Source organism: Buteo buteo, unplaced genomic scaffold (assembly GCF_964188355.1).
Source record: "Buteo buteo unplaced genomic scaffold, bButBut1.hap1.1 HAP1_SCAFFOLD_320, whole genome shotgun sequence".
Lineage (NCBI taxonomy): Eukaryota > Metazoa > Chordata > Aves > Accipitriformes > Accipitridae > Buteo > Buteo buteo.
In genome coordinates, this window is record NW_027439484.1 from 1 (window position 1) to 20,056 (window position 20,056).

At 52.3% G+C, this 20,056-nt stretch overlaps 2 long non-coding RNA genes across 3 annotated transcripts; one reads left to right on the plus strand and one right to left on the minus strand.

The window, feature by feature from the left end:
- Positions 1-17: 17 nt before the first annotated feature.
- LOC142028385 (uncharacterized) lies at positions 18-7,180 on the minus strand. 2 transcript variants are annotated; one of them, XR_012649570.1, is made up of 3 exons: positions 6,987-7,180; positions 5,935-6,469; positions 18-409 (listed from the first exon to the last, which is right to left on the minus strand). It is a non-coding gene; the product is annotated as an uncharacterized LOC142028385 (long non-coding RNA). The 2 variants fall into 2 exon arrangements; XR_012649569.1 differs by lacking the exon at positions 18-409 and adding an exon at positions 3,007-3,664.
- A 31-nt stretch (positions 7,181-7,211) lies between these two features.
- Positions 7,212-14,843, plus strand: LOC142028384 (uncharacterized). Its single transcript, XR_012649568.1, has 3 exons — positions 7,212-7,623; positions 8,352-8,493; positions 14,711-14,843. It is a non-coding gene; the product is annotated as an uncharacterized LOC142028384 (long non-coding RNA).
- Positions 14,844-20,056: the final 5,213 nt, after the last annotated feature.

A 20,056-nucleotide genomic window follows, 5' to 3' on the forward strand; every position in this document is an offset into this window, starting at 1 on the left:
AGTCTGTTTCTTCTGAACAGCTGAACTCTTACGAACAGTTTCTTCCCTCTTTTAGGACAAAATTATTTTCACAGTATCATTTACTAGCAAGCACACAGCAACAGAAGATTATGCTTTCAGGAAGAGAAAATAAACTGCGGGAAGTAAACTTTGTATAGGTGTAACATGCTCCAGAACAGAACTTATTTTTAGTATTTCTGTTAAAATATTTCATGTAAAAAAAAGTAGAAGGAGAGTTGGCACACTCTCAACATTAAAGTCCGTACCGCAAGTACCTTTGGAAAAATGCAGACACACATCGTAGGCGTACCTTGTACTTGCAGGCCACTACGGAATCTTTCCATCCGTCTCGTACCGTCACGGCAGAAGAAAGGGCAACCACGGCGAAACGGTGCCAGCTGACATCCAGCTGAGAGAAGAAAAGAAAAACATTAGCACAAAGCTGGGTAGGAACCCAAAGCTGCCCTTTTTTTTTTTGTGAAGGTTTGTGAAGACAGTACGACTGAGCGGAGGAAAAAGTATTTTTGCGTCATCTTCGGTACAGCTGTTGACACAGGCCACTAAAGCTTCTGCATTTTTCAGACAAACGTGCCTTTTTTTTTTCCTTTCTTTTTTGACTCATCGGCAACTTTACTTTCACTAGAACTCACTTTCCTGGATACACGCAGGTGACACACATAGAGACCTACCTACATTTTCTCAAGCCTTAGTACAGCCGAGGCTTCATCACCCTATACGTCCCAAGTTGAGTATTTTTGCTAAAGAGCACAGCAACACATCTGTCCTTGTGAACTGCCTCGTTGCAAAAAAGGAATCACTTTTTCCAGGCCGTTGCTCCGAACGGGCAAGATCTTTTAAAACCGCAGCTGTGCCACCAAACCCGCTCAGGGTCCCTCCTAGCTTTTGACCGCCCTGAGATTTAACAGGCACACGCTCCATTCCATCTTCCAACAGCAAAAATAGGCTAACGCTCTCGGACCCAGAGCGCAACCCTACGCACACAGCCTGCTGTTTTGATGAGGAGCCACCCAGCATCCCTGCGAGCACAGCTGCACGCGCCAGATCGGTTTCCCCTATGCCGCGAGTTACCGGTTTCGGTGAACGTAGTTTCTGACGCTTTAAACCGAAAACCGTATCTCGATGCTTCGCCACAGTAGAAACGACCCATCGCCAGAACGCTACAAAAACGCAGTAACACCAATTGCAAACCCACAGCAGCAACAGCTCCAGAAATATTTAGACCAGGAACAAGGGAGAAAAATAAAACAGCTTCATCTCACGCACAGGGGAGCGGCAGGCAGAGAAAAGGGTCGGCATTCTGAGCCCTTACAGAAAACGGGCATTCTCCTTCCGTTCCTCAGCCCGTCCGTCAAGGTCTAAATACCGCAACACTACTACGGCAACGTCGAGAGTAGGGAACAGCAGCCCTGCCGCTGGACTTGCCGCTGACCCATGCTATTTACGTAGCAGGACGCGTAAGCAGAGGGACGCGTTTTGCCACACGCAGCCCTGAACTTCCTGAAAATTTACGTTTACAAAAAAAGCCACTTGGAACATATTGCCAAACAACATTCGGCAAGAAAGCTTTGATGCGTTTGACACACGCAAGTTTTTGGTCACTTGCTATTTGCTTCCTGTTGCTGCTGCTGTTCTTCCTTCAGAAATTCTACTCGTAGCCCAGTTATTCACTACTGGTTCAAGCATTTGCCTTCCTGGTATTACCAGCACATTCACAGAGGCAAGTAACTTAATTGCTCTTCTACAATTATCCAAACGACAATTACAGCCATGAAAGAGAAGGAGAGGTCAGGCAGCAGAAGAGCTCTGCAGGCTGGCACCAGTCAATATTGCACTCTCTAAAAACAAACAACAACAAAACAAAACCGTGACCCTGTATCCTTCTTTTTTTTTTTTTTTTTTTTTCCCTTCTTCTTTCAGAGCTCATCCCTGCCTCAGCATTTTGTCTTGTCAGAGCACGAAGCGCAGGTGATCCGTACCCTGACGACTTCTGCGTGTGATGAACGCCTGTTCAGAAATAGTCCAGATCTGCAAGACTGGTGTCATTTCTATGGTTTTAATCATCATAACTCACATTTTATTTACTCACGCATTTGTGAGGAAACTAATTAACTCTTAGACACTGCCTCTCCTTTTTTTGGGGGGTGGGGGTGGAAATGTGTTAGAGACTGAAAAACATTACAATTCAGAGCTCCCAACCACGAGGGAGTGGTGGAGAAATCAATGAAAGCAAAGACCAACAGCAGCAACATCAACTGGAAGTTGGCTTTCATTCCGATCACGTACTTAAGCGACTCTCCTTGCAAGTCTATGCCTCGGTCCTAGGAATGACTAGTCCCTTTTTGGAAGGACAAACTTTTTCACTTAAAAGTCCTAGACTGAAGACTCCGCTGAACGGAATGGGGATTGTCCCACGGGACAACATGCCGTCAACACTCTTAATGGGGAAGGAAAAAAAAAAACCCAAATAAAAATCAAGTTTAAGTACCAGTTCCCATCACGTTTCACTCATTACATTTCTGCTGGCATCTAGGTGCTCAAAAATGAACTACAGGGACACCACATATTCCTGAAAATTCAGTTATACATAAAAAAATAAAAGGCTATTTCCAACTTGCCCATAAAAATCAGTATGAACAGAGAGGAGAGAAACACTCGACCCTGAAGAAGCTAACAGGCAGCTCTGAATTTACCAGACAGGAAATTTCATTCTTTCCCCTGAAACAAAAACACATCAAGGGACCAGTTCAGGAACAGGGCGCGATCTGTTAACAGCAATTTTTCCATCGTCTTTTCTGCACTAGCAGCAAATTTGCCTTCCCTGTGGGTTTAACGTGGAGCATCTGTAGTGCCCTCGAACTCGCAAGTGTTTCTCTCCGCCCCCCCAGCCCGATACGTGCGATTACCTGAGCAGCAAGCGGAATTAACCACGCAGGATTTTCTTCGTGTGACGCAGGAGGTGACACTGGGAGAAGAGGAGACAAAGAAATGAACCTGCTTGTCACACCCAGCCAACGGTGAAAAGACAGGGGAGGATTCTGCCGGAAGGGCTCTGCACCCCAGGAGCTCCCGCCGGCCAGTTTCTCTCCCCTTTGCCCGGTACCGAGGGGACAACGACACCTCGCCCGCGTCCCCTCGCGGGGGGGGGGCTGCCCCAGGTGAGCCGGGGGACCCCCACCTCGCTTCTGCCCGCGGGAACGGACCGGGAGAGACACTCCACGCAGAGAGAGGAGCGTGGCGTGGATTGCATGCCCGAGGGAAGAGGCCGGGCTCCCCGCTGGCAGAAGGACAACTCACCTCCCTGCTGCTCGGAGCTGCTTGCTGCGGACAGCCCTGCCTGCGCCTGGCCGCTCTTCGGCCGTGCTGGGAGCGCGGTCCGGCCAACGGACGCCCCAGCGAAAAGACGCTCCAGCTAATCGCGCCTCCTGCTCGTTACAGCTGCAGGTACTTTTGCCTCTGGCTAATGCATGCTCCAGACAGCGGACACCCCGCCTCGTTCCAGCTCCCGCTTGCTACAGTTCTGGCTCCTTGAAGCCCCAGCTCCGCACTGGAGCTCCGGCTGATTTCAGCTGCTTCTCCTTACAAGCTCCAGCTACGTGCAACGGTCCGGGCTTTCCATAAGGTTATCTATCAACTGCTGTCAAAACTGGAGCATTAGGATTAAACATCAGAGTTACACGCCAAGTAAATATCCGTTAGTTTGGGCGATTAATTACTTAACGACTATTCTGAGCGGCGCAGAAAGAAGAGCTGGACTCAAAGAGGGCACGTGGGGTCTGAAAAGCACCTTTCCCCCCCGCAGACCATCACAGATGTTGAGTTCGGCCTGCTGCGTGCCGGTCTCCCGAACTTCGGCGTCCGACACAACCAGACCCCCATCTCCGGGGAGGGACCACGCACCCTACCTGCCCCCCGCTTCCCCCCGCAGCCCCCAACACCCTCCCACCCGCCTGCAAAACCAGCCAAGCCGGCTCCCGCTTTTGGCCCCCACACCAGCTGACTCGGGGCCCATTTGGGAGCCAAAAAACCTGGATGCTGAGCCTGTTCTCAAGGCCCAAACACGCAGGGCCGGACCTCTGTTTCTGGGCCCAAAGCCGCGCAGCTCGGTCTGTTTCCGAGCCCCCAAATCAGCCACGCGAGCCTGTTCTCAAGCCCCAGGAACAGAAAACTTGTTCTCCATTTCTGACCCTGCAGTGCCCACGGGCGACGCCGAGCATAGCCACCCCACAGCCCTGCACCCCCGGGGCCCCACACGTAGTTTCGGGGAGTGCTCGGGACCTGCGGAGGGCCCGGCCCCACGCCTCTGCGGGGCAGCCCCAGCACAGGCAGGGCATCGCTTCACGATTGCCGTTTCAGGCTTTATTTCCCCGCCACCAGCGGCACGGCCAGGCCCCCACCCCAACCCCCCCAGCCGAAGCACCCCCCCGGGTAGCCGGGCCCAGCCACCCGGAAAACAAGAAAACCAAAGAGGGAACAACAAGACAGACAACGTGGGGAAAGGCAAGGAGAAGGACACAGAAACAGAGAGAGCGCGGGAGGGATAGGGAGCAGGACAGAGAGATGGAGCAAGAAAGGAAAAAAGGACGGGAGGCAGAACCAAGGGAAAGAGAGACAAGGACAGGGAGCAGGACAAAGGGACGGAAGAGGAAAAAAAAAATAGCAACGGGCTGCAGGACAGAGATGAAGGGATTAAATAGACACAGGGAGCATGACAGAAAAACAGAGAGGAGACAGACAAAAGGGACAAAGAGCAGGCCAGCACTGGAGGGGAAAAAACCAACTGCGATGGGCAGTGGGAGAGAGATACGGAAAAAGAAAAAAATACTGAGGAACAGAAAAAAGAAAGAAGCGACAGCTAGCTGGACAGGGGGACACAGTTAGAAAGGGCGGGAGAGGGAATGGGGCAGAGAAAGACAGACAGAAAAGGTAGCAAAAGAAAGCAAGGCAGAGGGACAGCAAACAGGGCGGGGGGGGAAGGGACAGGGGTCTGGACAGAGATGGAGAAATAAGCAGCAGGGACAGAGAAAAAGAGACAGAAAGAGGGACAGGGAACATGGCAGAGAAGGAAAAATCAGGACAGCGGCAGGACGGAGATCAAAAACTGGGACGGTCCTCAGGACAGAGAGGAATACGAATACGAGCAGGGAGCGGGCCAAAGGGATACAGCGAGAAACGACGGGACAGGAAGCAAGACAGCGCGACAGACAAGAACAATGACAACGAGAGAGAGAGAGAGCGCGCGAGAGAGCGCGCGTGAGAAGCACAGGGGGTTGGGAAATTTAGAAAGCGAGGTATCAGGAGCCCTGCAGAGAGAGGGAGGGTGAATAAAAAAGGGGCAGGAAGCAGCACAAAGGGTCACAGAGAGTAAGAGATGAACAGGAAGGAGGACAGGGACAGTGAGATCCAGAATGACAAAAATAAACAGCAACGGCGAGCAAGACAAAGGGATAGAGAGAGAAACAGAAAGTAGGAAGAAGAGAGATAGGAAGGCAGGGACACAGAGCGGCACGTACAGGTGCAGAGAGGAAAAGAACGCCAGGGGAACAGGCCAGAGAAATTGGGAGGCGGGGAAAGAGGCGGATGCAGATCAGGACAAGGAGATGGAAAAGGAAAAAACAGCGACTGGCTGCAGGACAAAGACGGGGCGGGGAGAGGGAGAGGGAGCAGGACAAGAACGCAGAGAGAAAAAGAAAGGGGGGCAGTCGAAGGAGAGAGAGAGGGGAAGGGGGGGGAGGAAGAAGGAGCAGGACAAGAGAATAGACAGAAGAGGAGAGGTACAGGGAAGCAAAATAAAAATAATAATAAAAAACAAACGTCACAGCAGCATGAGAAAGCAAGGGCGTCAGGAGAGGGGGAGGGAGGGAGGGACCGGGAGGCACAAGAGGAGCGACAGGGCCCCGGAGGCCCAGGACTCACCACAGCTCTCGCTCTTGGAGCTGCCAGGAGACCTTGCCAGTTCAGACGCTTCTTTCTCCTTCTCTCCTCCCTTCCTCTTCTGTAACTCCAGTCGCTTGGCTGTCCTCCACATAACGGAACACGCGAGCGTCTCGCGGCTCTTACGAGATGAGGCCTCCTAGACACGTAGCCTCGCTCGCTCGCTCACTACGTGGCCGTACCGCGCTGCTGGTCACGCATACAGACCCTGGCAGCCTGACCTGCTGCGGACTATGAGGAGGGATCCTCCCACACCCAGAGAGGCAGGCTCTCTCTTGCCTGCAGCGGGAGGCAGCTGCCAGCCAGATGGCCTTCCATTTCTTCTTCTTTACTTTTCTGTGGCCTCTCCAGCTTCAGCAGCTCCCGTCCACAGCCAGTAAGCGCTCCGCCTGTCCCTCTGTGCTCCCGCGCCGCGAGGAGAGGGAGGCCAGGCAGAGACAGCCCACGCGAGCCTGAGGCTGCTGCAGTCAACGGCATCCCGGGGGACGAACGGGCAACTGCACTCACAGCGTGGCCTCTGGGAGAGGGAAAGAGGCAGCAGCGACCGTTATTACTGTAGCTCGACCCTGGCCGGAGCCCCTCCTTCCGCAGGGGCTTCCGCAGACGCCGCTCGTTCCCCGCGCCGCTGCTAACGGCACCCACATTCAGGGAGACTTGAGAACATCGGAGGGCCAGCTTGCTGCCCTCACGACAGGGCTCGGGGGCTGCCTGCGGCTACAGCACAGGCTTCAGGGGAGGGGCTGGAGCTGGGGGCAGCCGCACGGGCCGAGCGGGGCCGGGGGAAGGCGCCGGGGGAGCTCCGGCGACTCGGGGAGGCGCCCGCTGGCCGCGCCTGGGGGGTGCCCGCCTCCGTCCCCTCTTCCCTTCTATCGGCTCTCGGGGAACTGCCCGGCGCTGCCCTGGCCCGGCTCGCCTCCGGCGGACCGGGAGCCTGCCGCGGCGGCCGCTTCGCAGCTTCCCGTCCCGCCAGCGCCCGGCGGCCAGCGGGCAGGAGGCACCCCCCCGCCCCCGCCGGAGGGGATCGCTCGCCTCACCCGCGGTCCCGGCGCTCGCCCGCTGCCGCCGAGACCCGCGCCCTGCGCGCCACCACGCTGCTCCCGGACACCGCGCATGCGCCGGAGGGGCCGGAGCCGACGAGCGAACGCCGGGCTGCCCCACGCGCAGGACCGCGCATGCGCCCGGGAGGCGCGTCCGCGCGGCTGGTCGGGGAGCGGGTGCAGCGGGAAGCCCGCGGAAAACCACACGAAACCGGCAACGCTCCTGCGTCTGACCTGGTCGGACTCCGGGGGCCGCGGCGGCAGCAAGGACTACGCCGCGCCCGAGAGCCACGCTGCCGCCCGGCCGCCGAGTCCGCGAAAACTACAGCTCCCGGCATGCCCCGGGAGGCAGCCTGCCCTGCTGCCTGACCCCGAGGGGAAGCCGCTTCCGTTTCCGCCCACCCCCACGCCGGCGCAGCCGCAGTTCCCGCCGAGCCCCCAGCGCCGCTCCGGGCAGCTCCGGCGCGCTTTCGCCGACCGGCTCCGGCACGGCGCGGCGCGGCACCCCCCCGCCCGGCTCCGGCTCCGGGCAGCGGCCGCCGCCGCTCCGTGCGTCCCACACGGACCCCGCCGTCCTCCTCGGCGCTTTCCCCGGAACCCGCCGGCCGGCTGCGCAGCCCCGCCACTGGGCCCGGTGAGCACCCTCCCCCCCTGCGCGCGCACGTGGTCCCAGCCGCCCTGTGAGCCCCCCCCCCCCCGCGCGCACTTGCTCCCAGCCCCCCTGTGAGCCCCCCCCCCGCGCGCACGTGGTCCTAGCCGCCCTGCGCCCCCCCCCCCCCCGCACGCACTTGCTCCCAGCCCCCCTGTGAGCCCCCCCCCCGCGCGCACGTGGTCCTAGCCGCCCTGCGCCCCCCCCCCCCCGCACGCACTTGCTCCCAGCCCCCCTGTGAGCCCCCCCCCCCCGCGCGCACGTGGTCCCAGCCGCCCTGTGAGCCCCCAGGGCTCCCCCCCGGCCTCTGCACCGGCGGCCCCCACCTCCCCCGGGCCACCCCCGCCTCCGACGTTCGCCGTCCGAGGGGCGCCCGGCCCCGCTCACCTTCTCCCGAGGGGCAGCCACAGCCCGGCCACCGCTCCGCTCCGCTCCTGCCTCGGCTCCCACCGGCCCCGCCCCGGCCCCTCCCCCGGCAGCCCCCCCTTGCCAGGGAGGGGCCGGCCCCATCAGCCTCACTGCCAGCACCTGCGGCTCCTCCAGCCCCGGCCCGCAGCTGGGGGACCGAAACCCGGAACAAAACTCCTCAACACCCATGGGAAGTTAAGCAGCAGGCACTTCCTTGATTGAATGAAAGGTGGCAAGAGTCATCTCATTTGGAAGGGGTGTTAACTGGGGTCAAAATACAGATTTTAATACCCATCTTATTTTAGGCCTAAGACTTGGCGATTGCCAGGTATCATCTTTTCCATTTACCCGGGTCCACCAGCGAGGCCACAAGGGAGATTTCTTCCAGAGAGAGGAGAGAGTTATTAAGGCTGAAGTCCACGATTTGCCTTTCTCCTTCATGAAAAGGTGAGTGGATCATATATCATCACTAGTCACCCAAACAGTTAACCCTGAACTTTTCACCTGTCCTTTAACACAGTCAACTCCAAGCTAAATGTTTTCCGTTATTAAGAGGGGACCAAAGATCATGTAAAATATTATTATACTTTCTACAAACACATCCCCATCTGAGAGCTTTAGCTACTAGAGAAAGTCGTTGGAGTTTGGGGTCAGAGGAGCTGCAAGTATAAACCTTCATTCAGCTCTGTTTAGGATGTGTGATTTTTCTCTGGTTGTCTAAACCAGTCTAAATTTCCATAGATGGTCCTGACTCTGGGTGGCTCTAACAAGGATCCTGGAACTCCAGGAAATTCTAAACATCGTTTTATATTTTAAATATGATCGCAAGTTCCTTCCTGCACTTGTCTCTACGGTTTTGGCAACTGACAGCCCCAAGGGCTGCCTGTACAAGTTTCTCCCGAAGGGCGAGTAAATTAATTCTTTTGTCCATGAGGTGGATGGTTTGGTAATGTTATAATTCACAACGCTATAATTCCTTCTTTCAAATTAAAAAAAAATAATTGCCTTTTAAATCCATCCCATTTAATTTGCTAAAATGATTCTCATTGTTCTGCATCTTTTCTCAAGTTTTGGTTAAATTCAATGTCAGTATTCTCCACGGAACTAGATTTTCATCTGACTTTAGAATCGGAACGCAGGCTGTTACTGAGGTTCAATTTTGTGTCTTTACAAAACTTTGAATCAGTTACAAAACTAGATTTTGGGGTTTTTAATCCAAATTACAAAAACGGTTAATATCAAGATTAACACAGCTCAAACAATAATTGTTTCATTTTGTTTATCTCATGTTTGGAACCCCTCAAAAAAAAATACATACACCCTCTAAACACACAAAAAGATTATTGCCCTCGACAATATTCCTAATAGCAACCCCAATATTATAAACTTTACACAGCTGTTTTCCCAAATAGATAACGTGAAACTTACTTATAGATTTTCAGTTTTAAAGGGCCAGTTTCTTTAGACTTCCAATTTCTTGTTGGTGCTTTCTTTATTCTTGAATAATGAAGCCAAGGTTCTTCTCCCAGACCTTTACCGCTCTAAGGGTTGTTAAAATGACTCGATACGGTCCTTTCCACTTCTCAGTGATTTTACATACATTCAATCTCCTGGTCGGAAGGGATGCGCTGCTACGTCCAATTCTAAGGGTCCAGCTGTGGAGACATACTGACAAAGTTCTTGAAAAGAATTGCTTAAAGAAATCATAACACCTTTTAAAAACCTATCTCCAAAGGCACTCAAGATACTCAGAACATAGGACTCTTGATATGGTCTTTCATAAAACATTTCATAATGACTTAAATTTTCTTTCTCTTCTGGCTATACTCTGATTCTTAACAGAGCCATGGGTAATGCTTTAACCCATGTGAGGAGTGAGGTTTCCTGACAAATTTTACTCGACTGTTGCTTAAGGGTATAGTTCATTCCCTCTCTCTCTCTCTCACCCCCCCCCCTCCCCCCCCCCCCCTTGCTTGTGGTCTATATGGGGTGTGATAGTCTCAATCTATAGATAATACTTTGCTCAACTTGTCTCCTAATCTTTGCTATAAAATGAGGGCCATTGTCAGATGACATTCTTACAGGCACCCCACATTTTGGTATTATCTCTTTGAGCAAGACTTTGAGTACTTCCCTTGCTTTGTTGGCGCGACAAGGGAAAGCCTCGGGCCACCCAGTAAAGATATCAACTAAAACTAGGGTAGATCCTTCTTTTCAAGGCAATTCTATAAAGTCAATTTGCTAATATTCTCCTAAAAAATTTCCTTATTTCATAATCCCAAAGATGATCTTATTACTGATTCGGGGACATTTTTATATATAAATTTCACATCCGCTTCCAATTGTTTAAACAATCTTTGTCGTATTTCACTTTCTGTTCCCCGATATACTTTGTGATGTTCAGCTCGGGCAATTTCTCTTATTATTGTGGGTGGGACTATTATTTGACCTGTCGGTGTTACAGCCTATCCTGTTTCATTTTGTTAGCCTGCAATCTAATAATTAATTCTTCATCTTTTTCGTTATAATTTGGAGTTTCTTTAGGCAATTTTATACTTTTCTCTGGAACTAGTGCTAGGATGCCTTCTTCCGCAGCCTCTTTAGCGGCTTTATCAGCCAGTCGGTTACCTGCGTTCGGACCGGTCTTACCTAACTGATGTGCTTTACAGTGCATTATCGTGACTGCTGTTGGTATTTGAATGGTTTCTAACAATTTCCGTATTTGTTCTGCGTGCTGAATGGTGGTTCCTTGCGCGGATAACAGTCCTCTTTCTCTCCGTATCGCTCCATGCGCGCGTACTACTCCAAAAGCATACTTTGAGTCTGTCCAAGTGTTGACTCGCTTTCCTTGACTTAGTTCCAGAGCTCGAATAAGAGCTATCAATTCAGCCTTTTGGGCAGATATCGTCGAAGGCAAAGTTGGCAACGCAATTACCTCCTCAGTAGTTATTGTCTATCTTGATAAACGTTTTTCTTCACAGATGGAACCGCTTCCGTCGGCATACAGTTCCCAATCTGTTTCTTCTAGCGGCGCATCTCAGAGGTCCAGTCAGCTGGAGTAAACTCTTTCGATTGCCTGCAAGCAGTCACGTTCCAGTTCTCCTTTAACTTGATCGGTTGTTGAAAACGCAACAGGGTTAACGGTGGTAGTAGTGTTTAGGTAAACATCATCTTGTTCCAGCAACACCACTTGGTATTTCAGCATCCTGCTAGGGGATACCCAATGCCCCCCTCTCTGTTTTAGCACAACAGTTATCATATGGGAAACGTACAGTAATCCTTTGTCCTCTAATCCTTTGTCCTCAGGTGAACTTACGAGCTTCCTGGATCAGTAGCACAGTTGCAGTGACGGCTCTCGGACGACCAGAGCATCCCGGACTCACATTACCTAGTCGCTTCGAGAAGTAGGTCACAGCTCGCCCACTTGGCCCTACATATTGGGCCAGGATACCCAGAGCTATACCTCTTCTTTCACGAGCAAAAAGTTCAAGCGTCTTTGTGAGATCTGGCAGGCCTAGGGCTGGCACCCCTATTACAGCCTGTTTCAATTCTTGGAAAGTAGCTTGCTCGGCATCGGTCCAATCCATCGTTTGAGGTTTTGAGCTGCTCCTATAAAGGTCGGGCCAGCAAGCCACAATTTATAATCTACAGGTGACACCACTCGACCATTCCCGGAAACGCTCGTCATTAATTTTTTTCGTCTTAGGTTCGGGGAGACGACAAATTGCCTCTTTTCTCTCAGTTCCCAATTGTCTCTGTCCTTTTAGGATTTTAAAACTCATTTACGTAAGTTTCTTCTTTCTGGGTTATTTGGGGTTTTTTCTGTTGACACTCGATATCCACCGATTCCCCAAAAGTTCAAAAAGTTAATAGTTAGCTTTGTGCATTGTTCTTCCGTCTCAGCTACAATTAACAGATCATCCATATATTTCAGCAAGGTTTCTTGATTATTTTCTTTCTTCCAAATCTCTAATTCTCGTGCCAATTGATTTCCAAAAATGGTAAGACTATTCTTAAAGCCTTGAGGCAAGACTGTCCACGTATATTGTGTTTTTCTCCCAGTCTCAGGATTTTCCCATTCCAAAGCAAAAACCTCTTGACTACCGGGATCCAAGGGAATACGGAAAAAGGCATCTTTTCGGTCTAACACTGTGAACCATTCTTGTTTCTCCGTTAGGGTTGCTAACAAAGTATAAGGATTTGCTACTACCGGATGAATATCTTGTACTATTTGATTTATTGCTCTGAGGAGGTCTTGAACTAATCTACCATCTTTTTCATTAGCCTTTTAACAGGCAAGATCGGGGTGTTATATCTGGATTCACATTCTATTAACAATTTGTATCTTAAAAACGTTTGTATTACCATTGCTAACCCTTTCCGACTTTCCGGTTTTAGGGGGTATTGTTTAATTCTTACCGGATTCGATCCTGGCTTTAAATCAACTCTCACAGGTTCTGCTTTTTGGATTTACCAGGAACTTCCCAGTCCAGACAACTGGAATTACAGCATTAGACTTTGCCTGGTATAATCTTCTGCTTTCGGTAACCATCCTGTTAACAACAAAGCCACTGCTTCGATACGTTTAGTTTCTGGAATCGAAGTTTTAATCTCTCCATTTTTTAATTTAACTTCTGCCTCTAAGTTCTCAAATAGATCTCTCCTTAACAGGGTTTTAGGAGAATCTGGCACATACAAAAACTGCTGAGTGACCCATTGCTTTCCTAATTTCATTGTTAAAGATTTAAAGAAGGGTCTAGTTTCTCGTTCACTTGTTGCACCGACACCGCCAATTTCTTCAAAACTTAACTCTCCCTCTAAGGTATTTAAAACTGAAAAGGTGACTCTAGTGTCAATTCAAATTCAGTGTTCTGTTCTCCCGGTTTAGCTGTAACCAGAGGTTCTGCTGGGAGACTCCCCTCCGGTCCCCGTCAGATACGTTCACTTAAAAAGAACAAACCTACATATGGCACCTTATTCCAGTTACTCTCTCTCCTACAAAACAACAGCAATTGCAATATAGTATTGTAACTCAAAGTTCTGTTTGTTTACCATTTTTCCTGCAATTCACCCCAATGTGCCAATAAACGTCCCAACGGTGATGGTTTTGGTAACTTTTCATCAGCAGTTCCATTTCCTGCATTCTTATTCTTAAACAATTTTGCTAATGCCTTTATACTTCTATACATTCAAATACCAAATACCAAACAAATGCAAATGACAATTGTCCCAAATAATACACAAAGTCCAACCCAGGAATAGCTTTCGCTTATGACTTACGGGCAGACGCCTAGGCTTCCACTGCAGACGGGTACCCTCCAAGCCCCAACCCTGCGAAGCTTTCGCCGCGCCTCACGGGCAGGCTTTCCAAACAAATTCCAAAGAAGCGGCGCCTTACCTTTTTTTCCAGGGAACGCTGCGAGGAGCTTTGCGAGTCGAGGGTGACGGTTCTCCCCGAGAATACCTCGGTGCCGGCCGGAGTTCGATCGACACTCGATCTCGTCCAGTCTCACTCGCAAGGTCCCATCTGGGTCGCCAAAACCGTTCCCGAAATCCAGAATAAAACTCCTTAACGCCAACCTGAAGTTAAGAAGCGGGCACTTTGTTTATCGCAGCGCTGGGGACACGGGGGATCGCTCCTCCAAAGGCGTGTCCCGCTTAGTATCAAAATCCATCAGTTTTTACAGACTTTTCCTGTCAGGTCATTGTTACCTAAGCTCCTTCCGTAGAAATGCATACTATGCTCGTTCTTAAATTTAACCTTTATAATGATCGGTCCTTTGATTATATAACCTTATCAATATTCTTATTTAAAAACAAACAAGCATTGGTCAGTTACACTTAGCTCTGCTGACTGGCATCTTCGATCCTCAAATCGAGATGGGAAGGGTAAGGGGGTTTCCAAGCAGCAAACTGGCGTCCACGACGGTTTCCTTAGTTTCCTGAAACAGAAGGTAGAAGAACCAGTAACTTCCTGGTGAGGTTTCTAGGGTTAGCTCTTTCAAACTTTAACAATATTAAGGTTCCTAGAGTCATGCGTAACGCAGCTCCTAAAGTTTCTATGGCTACGTTTCGAACTTAACGATCCTATACGTTATGCTTCACAATTTTACTTCTTAATCAAACCTAACTCTTCTATGTGATTAAATTTTGATTTCTTTACCGGAATATTTGCAACAGCTGGAGCCCAGCAGGAACAGGGGGGGACACGGCCCGACCCCCCCAGCGCCTCACCTCCTCCTCCCCTGGGCTCCCTCACGGCCCCTCCACTCGTGCAAAGGGAGCGCAAACGCAGCCCGGAGGGCAAAGGGGACGGGCGGCCAGCGTTTATTCAGTCAGTCGCGTGCCTATCGAGTCCTGCCAGCGAGTCTGCTCCGGGGCTCGGGGCGCCCCCCGGCGCTCCCTCTGCCCCTCGGGCACCTCTGATAGCCTATTTCCATACATTCTGTATGGCCCGTCTAAATATGGGGATGGTTTTAATATTTTGTACCAGCTGTGGAAACTGGTTTGCTGCTAGGTGACTGCAAAAGTGAGATTTGGTAAATAATTATTAGAAATCTTATACTAACACTACGATTGAAACAATAGACAAAAGTATAGCCAAGCAATTAACTAGCAGAGGTAGGTACTCCTAAGTTTTGCAGTTCTTTGCTCTTATGACTAGATGTTCCTGTACGCTGGATGAGAACAATGCTGAAACTGACCACGTGTGATTGAACCTGCGTTAAGCTTCAAGATCAAAGAACAAGGACAAGAATAAAGACTTCGAGGACAGCCAGCAAGAACTTCAAATGGGTCGGTGGTTGCAAAAGCAGCCCTTCGTCTCAAATGGATCCTTCATTGCACGTGATCGGACGTAGGCAGTACTATGATAATTGGTTGCCATCGTTTTTATGTATATGTATTCTAATCTGATTAACATGCAATTAGTTATTCTGTATAACCTGTTTGTGCTAAAGCTGTGGCATGCACGCTAGGTGGAACTATCCCCCGTGCATCCAGCGCTGCAATGAAGAATGCCTGCTTTCTAAAACTCCAAAACGAGTCTTGGGGAGTTTCTTCGACTGGCTTTTCAGTATCAGGGGCACAAGGGAGGAAAGGGGAAAAAAAAAAAAAAAAAAAAAAAAAAAAAGGCAGCAGTGCGGGAAAGAGAGGGGACCAGGGGAGGGGCAGGGAGGGACCAGAACGCGGAAGAGGGGAGACAGGGCCCCGAGGGCCCGGGGCTGACCACAGCTCTTGGCACTGCCAGGAGAATTTGCCAGTTCAGACGCTTCTTTCTGCTCCTCTCCCGCTCCCCTCCTCTTCTGTAACTCCGGCGGCGCGGCCGTCCTCCCCCTAGGAGAACACGCGTCTCATAGGTCTTGCAAGACGAGGCCTCCTAGGCACGGAGCCTCGCTCGCTCGCACACTACGTGGCCGTACCGCACCGTCGGTGCCGCATCCGGACCCTGCGGTGCACCTCGGCGGTCTGACCTGCTGCGGACTACGAAGAGGGATCCTTCCGCACGCGGAGAGGCAGGCTCTCTCTTGCCTGCAGCGGGAGGCAGCTGCCGGCCGGCCAGCCTTCCATTTCTTCTTCTCTAACCTTTCTCTGGCCTCTCCAGCTTCAGCCGCAGCAGCTCCTGCCCGCAGCCGGTAAGCGCCCCGCCTGTCCCTTCGTGCTCCCGCGCCGCGAGGAGAGGGAGGCCGGGCAGAGACAGCCCGTGCGAGCTTTCCTTGCCGGCGGCGTTTCCTTACCGGGAGGAAGCAACGAGCGCGGCGGCCCCTCCCGCCGGTGCCGCATTGCCGTTACCGTCGGACGGCACGTGCAGGACCGGGGCAGCCCCGCGCACTCGCAGCCTCCGAGCTGCAGTACCGAACATTGGTCGCGGGGTGGCAGCGGCGAGCGCTTGGCACAACGCGCCAGCGCGCATGGGCGGCACCCCAGCTGCAGTACCGAAGTCTGTTCAACAGGTGGCGGAAGAGAGCGCTGGCGAAACGCGCCGCCACCGCGCGTGCACGGCTCCGCGCTGCCGTACCGCGTTTCGGTTGCTAGGCAACAGCAGGAGGGCGGCAAAAGGCGCCACCGCGCATGCGCGGCTCCCGACCGCCAGGGCCGCGTTTTGGTTGCCAGGCAACAGCAGGAGCGCCGTAAACCGCGCCGCCGCGCATGCGCGGTTGCCGAGGCGTCCTGTCGCGTTTTGGTTGCCAGGCAACAGCGGCGAGCGCCGTAAAAGCCGCAGCGCGCATGCGCCCGTGCCGAGCTGCCGTAACGCGTTTGGGTTGCTAGGCAACAGGAGCGGGCCGTAAACCGCACCGCCGCGCATGCGCGATAGCCCAGGCGTCGTGTCGCGCCTCGGTTGCCAGGCAACAGGGGCCAGCACCGTAAAAGCCGAACCACGCATGCGCGGTTGCCGAGCAGCCGTAAAGCGTTTTGGCTGCTAGGCAACAGCAGGAGCGCCGTAAACCGCGCCACCGCGCATGCGCGATTGCCGAGGCGTCTTGTCGCGCCCCGGTTGCCAGGCAACAGGGGCAAGCGCCGTAAAAGCCGAACCACGCATGCGCGGTTGCCGAGCAGCCGTAAAGAGCCTCCGCTGCCCGGCAACAGCTGGAGCCCACCCACGCACGCCACCGCGCGTGCGCCCCTCCCCAACGCCACTTCCCACCTTCGGTCACCGGGCAGCAGCCTCCGCATCCCCGTAACGATCCTCTTCGGCGCATCAGCTGGATGAGGGATGACTGACAGCTCAGACCAGGAGAGACCAGACACAGGCGGCAACTACTTACTGGGGGCACAGGGTTTACGTTGCCCTGCCCTTTCCCCACTCGCAGCCCGGGCAGTCATCTTCATGGCCTCCGTTCCAAAAAGCACCTGAGTGGCTGGAGCGTTTACAGCAGTCAAGTGCAAAGAACAGACCATTCGGGTGGTCGCTTCTGCCCCTGCCCTCCCCACCCCATTATCTAGAGAGGAGAAGCAGCACAGGGAACCTGCAAATGGGGGGGGGAAGGGGGGGGGTGTCCCCTCGAGCAAGCCCCAGGGACTGCTGTATCCCTCTGCATGTGGCATCAGGGTTGCGGGAGTGACAGCAGCCAGTCAACAGATGCTGGCGAGAGATTTAAAAAAAAAAAATAACGCCTGGTTCCGGTGACAGCCTGAAGGCAGGCCACAAGAGACCCAAAGCTGCTCTGTGCCAGAGGGGCAGCTCTGTCCAGCAGGAAACGCCGCGTCCCAGCGCACCAGATGCCAGCGGCCCACCTGCAAGCGAGCGATACCCTGGCGACCCTGGGGCTCGGTTGGGGTGGGCGCACCTTTCCTCACCTCTGAGCCATCAGAACTCTGCTCTCCCAATCCTGCACGCACGCAAGGCTTCTTGTGCGGGGCTCGTCTCTTATCGAAGAGACGCTGCACGGTGTTACTTACCGCCCCGCCCTCTGGCGTGCAAAGGAATCAGCCGTGAAGCAGGGATAGCAAAGAGGCCTGTCGGGATATTAGTAGTCCTCAGCAGATGACCGTAGAGCCCTCGAGGTTCCATCTTTGCTCCCTACAGGAGCGTGGCTCCGCACTCCTTGCCGCTCCCGCCGGCAAGCGACACAATTGCCCTTTGCTGCCTGCAACGCGCAGTACCTGCACGGCCCCAGTACTGCCGCTTAGAGAGCGAGAGGCGCTCGCTATAAAGCGGCAATGAAGAACAAGGACGGCCCGTCAAGATGGCAGGACGAACATAGAGAGCCTCCAGCATTAGCCAGGCAGGGCTTGCAACTCACCTTGTGTCGTGGTTTAACGCCAGCCAGCAACAAAGCCCCACGCGACCGCTCACTCGCTCCCCCGCCCCCAGTGGGACGGGGAGACAATCGGAAGGGCGAAAGTGAGAAAACTCGTGGCTTGAAACGAAAACAGTCTAATCATTTAAAAGAAACAACAACAACAACAACTTGTAAGGAAAAGAAGAAAAAAAATGACAGAGAATGGGGTGCAGGCAGCATGCCAGGGGTCTGGAGCCTGACGGATGATGGGGAGCGGGGGGTGGAATATGGAGGAGGGAAAGGAAGCGGGGGGGGGGGGGGGGGGGGGGCGGGGATGGGACAGGAGATAGAAGAGCAGGGGATGCGGGGGGAAACAACTCGCGTGGGTTAAAAACTCGCATGGGTGAAGGGGGCGGGCTGGAGCAGCAGGGGGCATATATGGGGGAGAAACACACGCCGGGGAGAGGGTAGGTGAGGGTACAGAGGTGCATGGGGGGACACGGGGGGGGGATGACCTACCCCAGGGAGTCCACCCAGGATGATCCACAGCAGGTAACTCACCTGGGATAACCCGCAACAGAGCATCCACACCAGATCATCCACACTGGGAGGACCCCCAGCAACGCCCCTCAAACTGCTTGTGCTTCACCCCCAATCTTCCCCAAACTGGGGAGTTTTTTGCTTTTTCAAAATACTCAGTTTGGGGTGTGTTTCAGTGCTTTTCCACAACATAAAAAGGGGTGATCTTTCAGTTGTGGGTTTGTGCATGAAAATGGGGTGGGTTTTTTGCTTTCCAGCTGCACCAATCCAGGCGGATTTGGCTTTCCCAGGAGTCCCAAAGTCATTTGGTTTTTTTCCCTTTGCAGACCCAGAATCAGGGGGTTTGGGGTTGTCCTGGTTTCAGCTGGAATAAAGTTCATTTTCTTCCGAGTAGCTGGTACAGGGCCATTTTGGATTTAGGGTGAGAATAACGTTGACAACACCCCGATGCTGTAGTTGTTGCTAAGCAGTGTTTATACTAAGTCAGGGACCTTCCATCTCCTCATACCGCCCTGCCAGCAGAGGCTGGGGGCGCACAAGAAGAGTCGCTGAGCTAAAGCAGGATTCCAGGTAAACAGGTCAGCTCGAAATACACCACCTCCTTTAAAAGTTAAGAGCGATTGGAACACTTAAAATCAGCATTTAGGCTAATCGATACCATTTTGAACACCTTCTTAGCATACAAGTAAACACTCTTGCCGGTGTTGGAAAACGTCTCCTCCCTTCCTTACAGCACCGCTGCAGGGAGATAACCCTGGGAGGCTGCGGGATGAGGTCATACGCAATCAGAATCTACGCTTACGGATCCACCACAACAGCTACAGCCCTTGCGCTGCTGCTGCTGCTGCTTTGCATCTTGCTTGTTTGGTGAATAAAGCTGAAAGTGAAGTGGAAAACTACAAAGAGCAAAATGAAAAATAAAGAATAAATCTCAATCATTCACTTTACGCTAAAAAGGCGTGCCCATGTTTATATACGTCCAATAAAAATACTTATACTGTAAAAGTATTTGATTTTCCTTTTCCATTACCTTAACTTGCACAGCTCTGAATACATACCATTAAATTATCTCTCTCCAAAGTACACATTTATAATGGGACTAGGGGTTTTTGTGCGTGTTACAGAACGCGGAGGGACACCTGGCCAGCTGGGCTGCCCAAGAGAGGCGCTACTGAACTGCCAGGGAAACGCACCATTGAAAGCGAGACAGAAAGAAAGTACTTCAGAGCACTCCGTCAAAACATCAGGAAAAAAAACCCATAACATCCAGTTGCCTCTCTTTTTAAACGTTTAGAAAAATACCTAACTGCTTACATACACCTAACAAATCATATACTACAGCTATTTGGCAGTTACAGTTTAAACAATGCAAGTCAATTTGTAAAATCCCCAGTGCTGCAATACCTCAGACTACCAAAAAGGACTGGCAGGTTTCCTAATGCTTTTGGCAGTACTGAAGCATGCAGAGCAACACGTTTTCATGTTATCTCGACTGTTACAACTGAGAAACCAAAGACCAGTGATGCCATCAACTTTAGGAAGATGGGCTGTGCTTGGGTCTTTGGAAGGAAACTGACTTTTTTTTTTTTTGTCTTTTTTTAAAAGAGAGTGAAAAGTCTCGTTACTGATGACTTCTACTGTCAAGTCGATCACCTCTGAAGATCCACTCTGATGGGAAGTTCCTAAAACAAAATTTCTTTGAGAGAGAAAGACTTCCATTTTGGAAAATCTCTTTCCAACTGATGTCA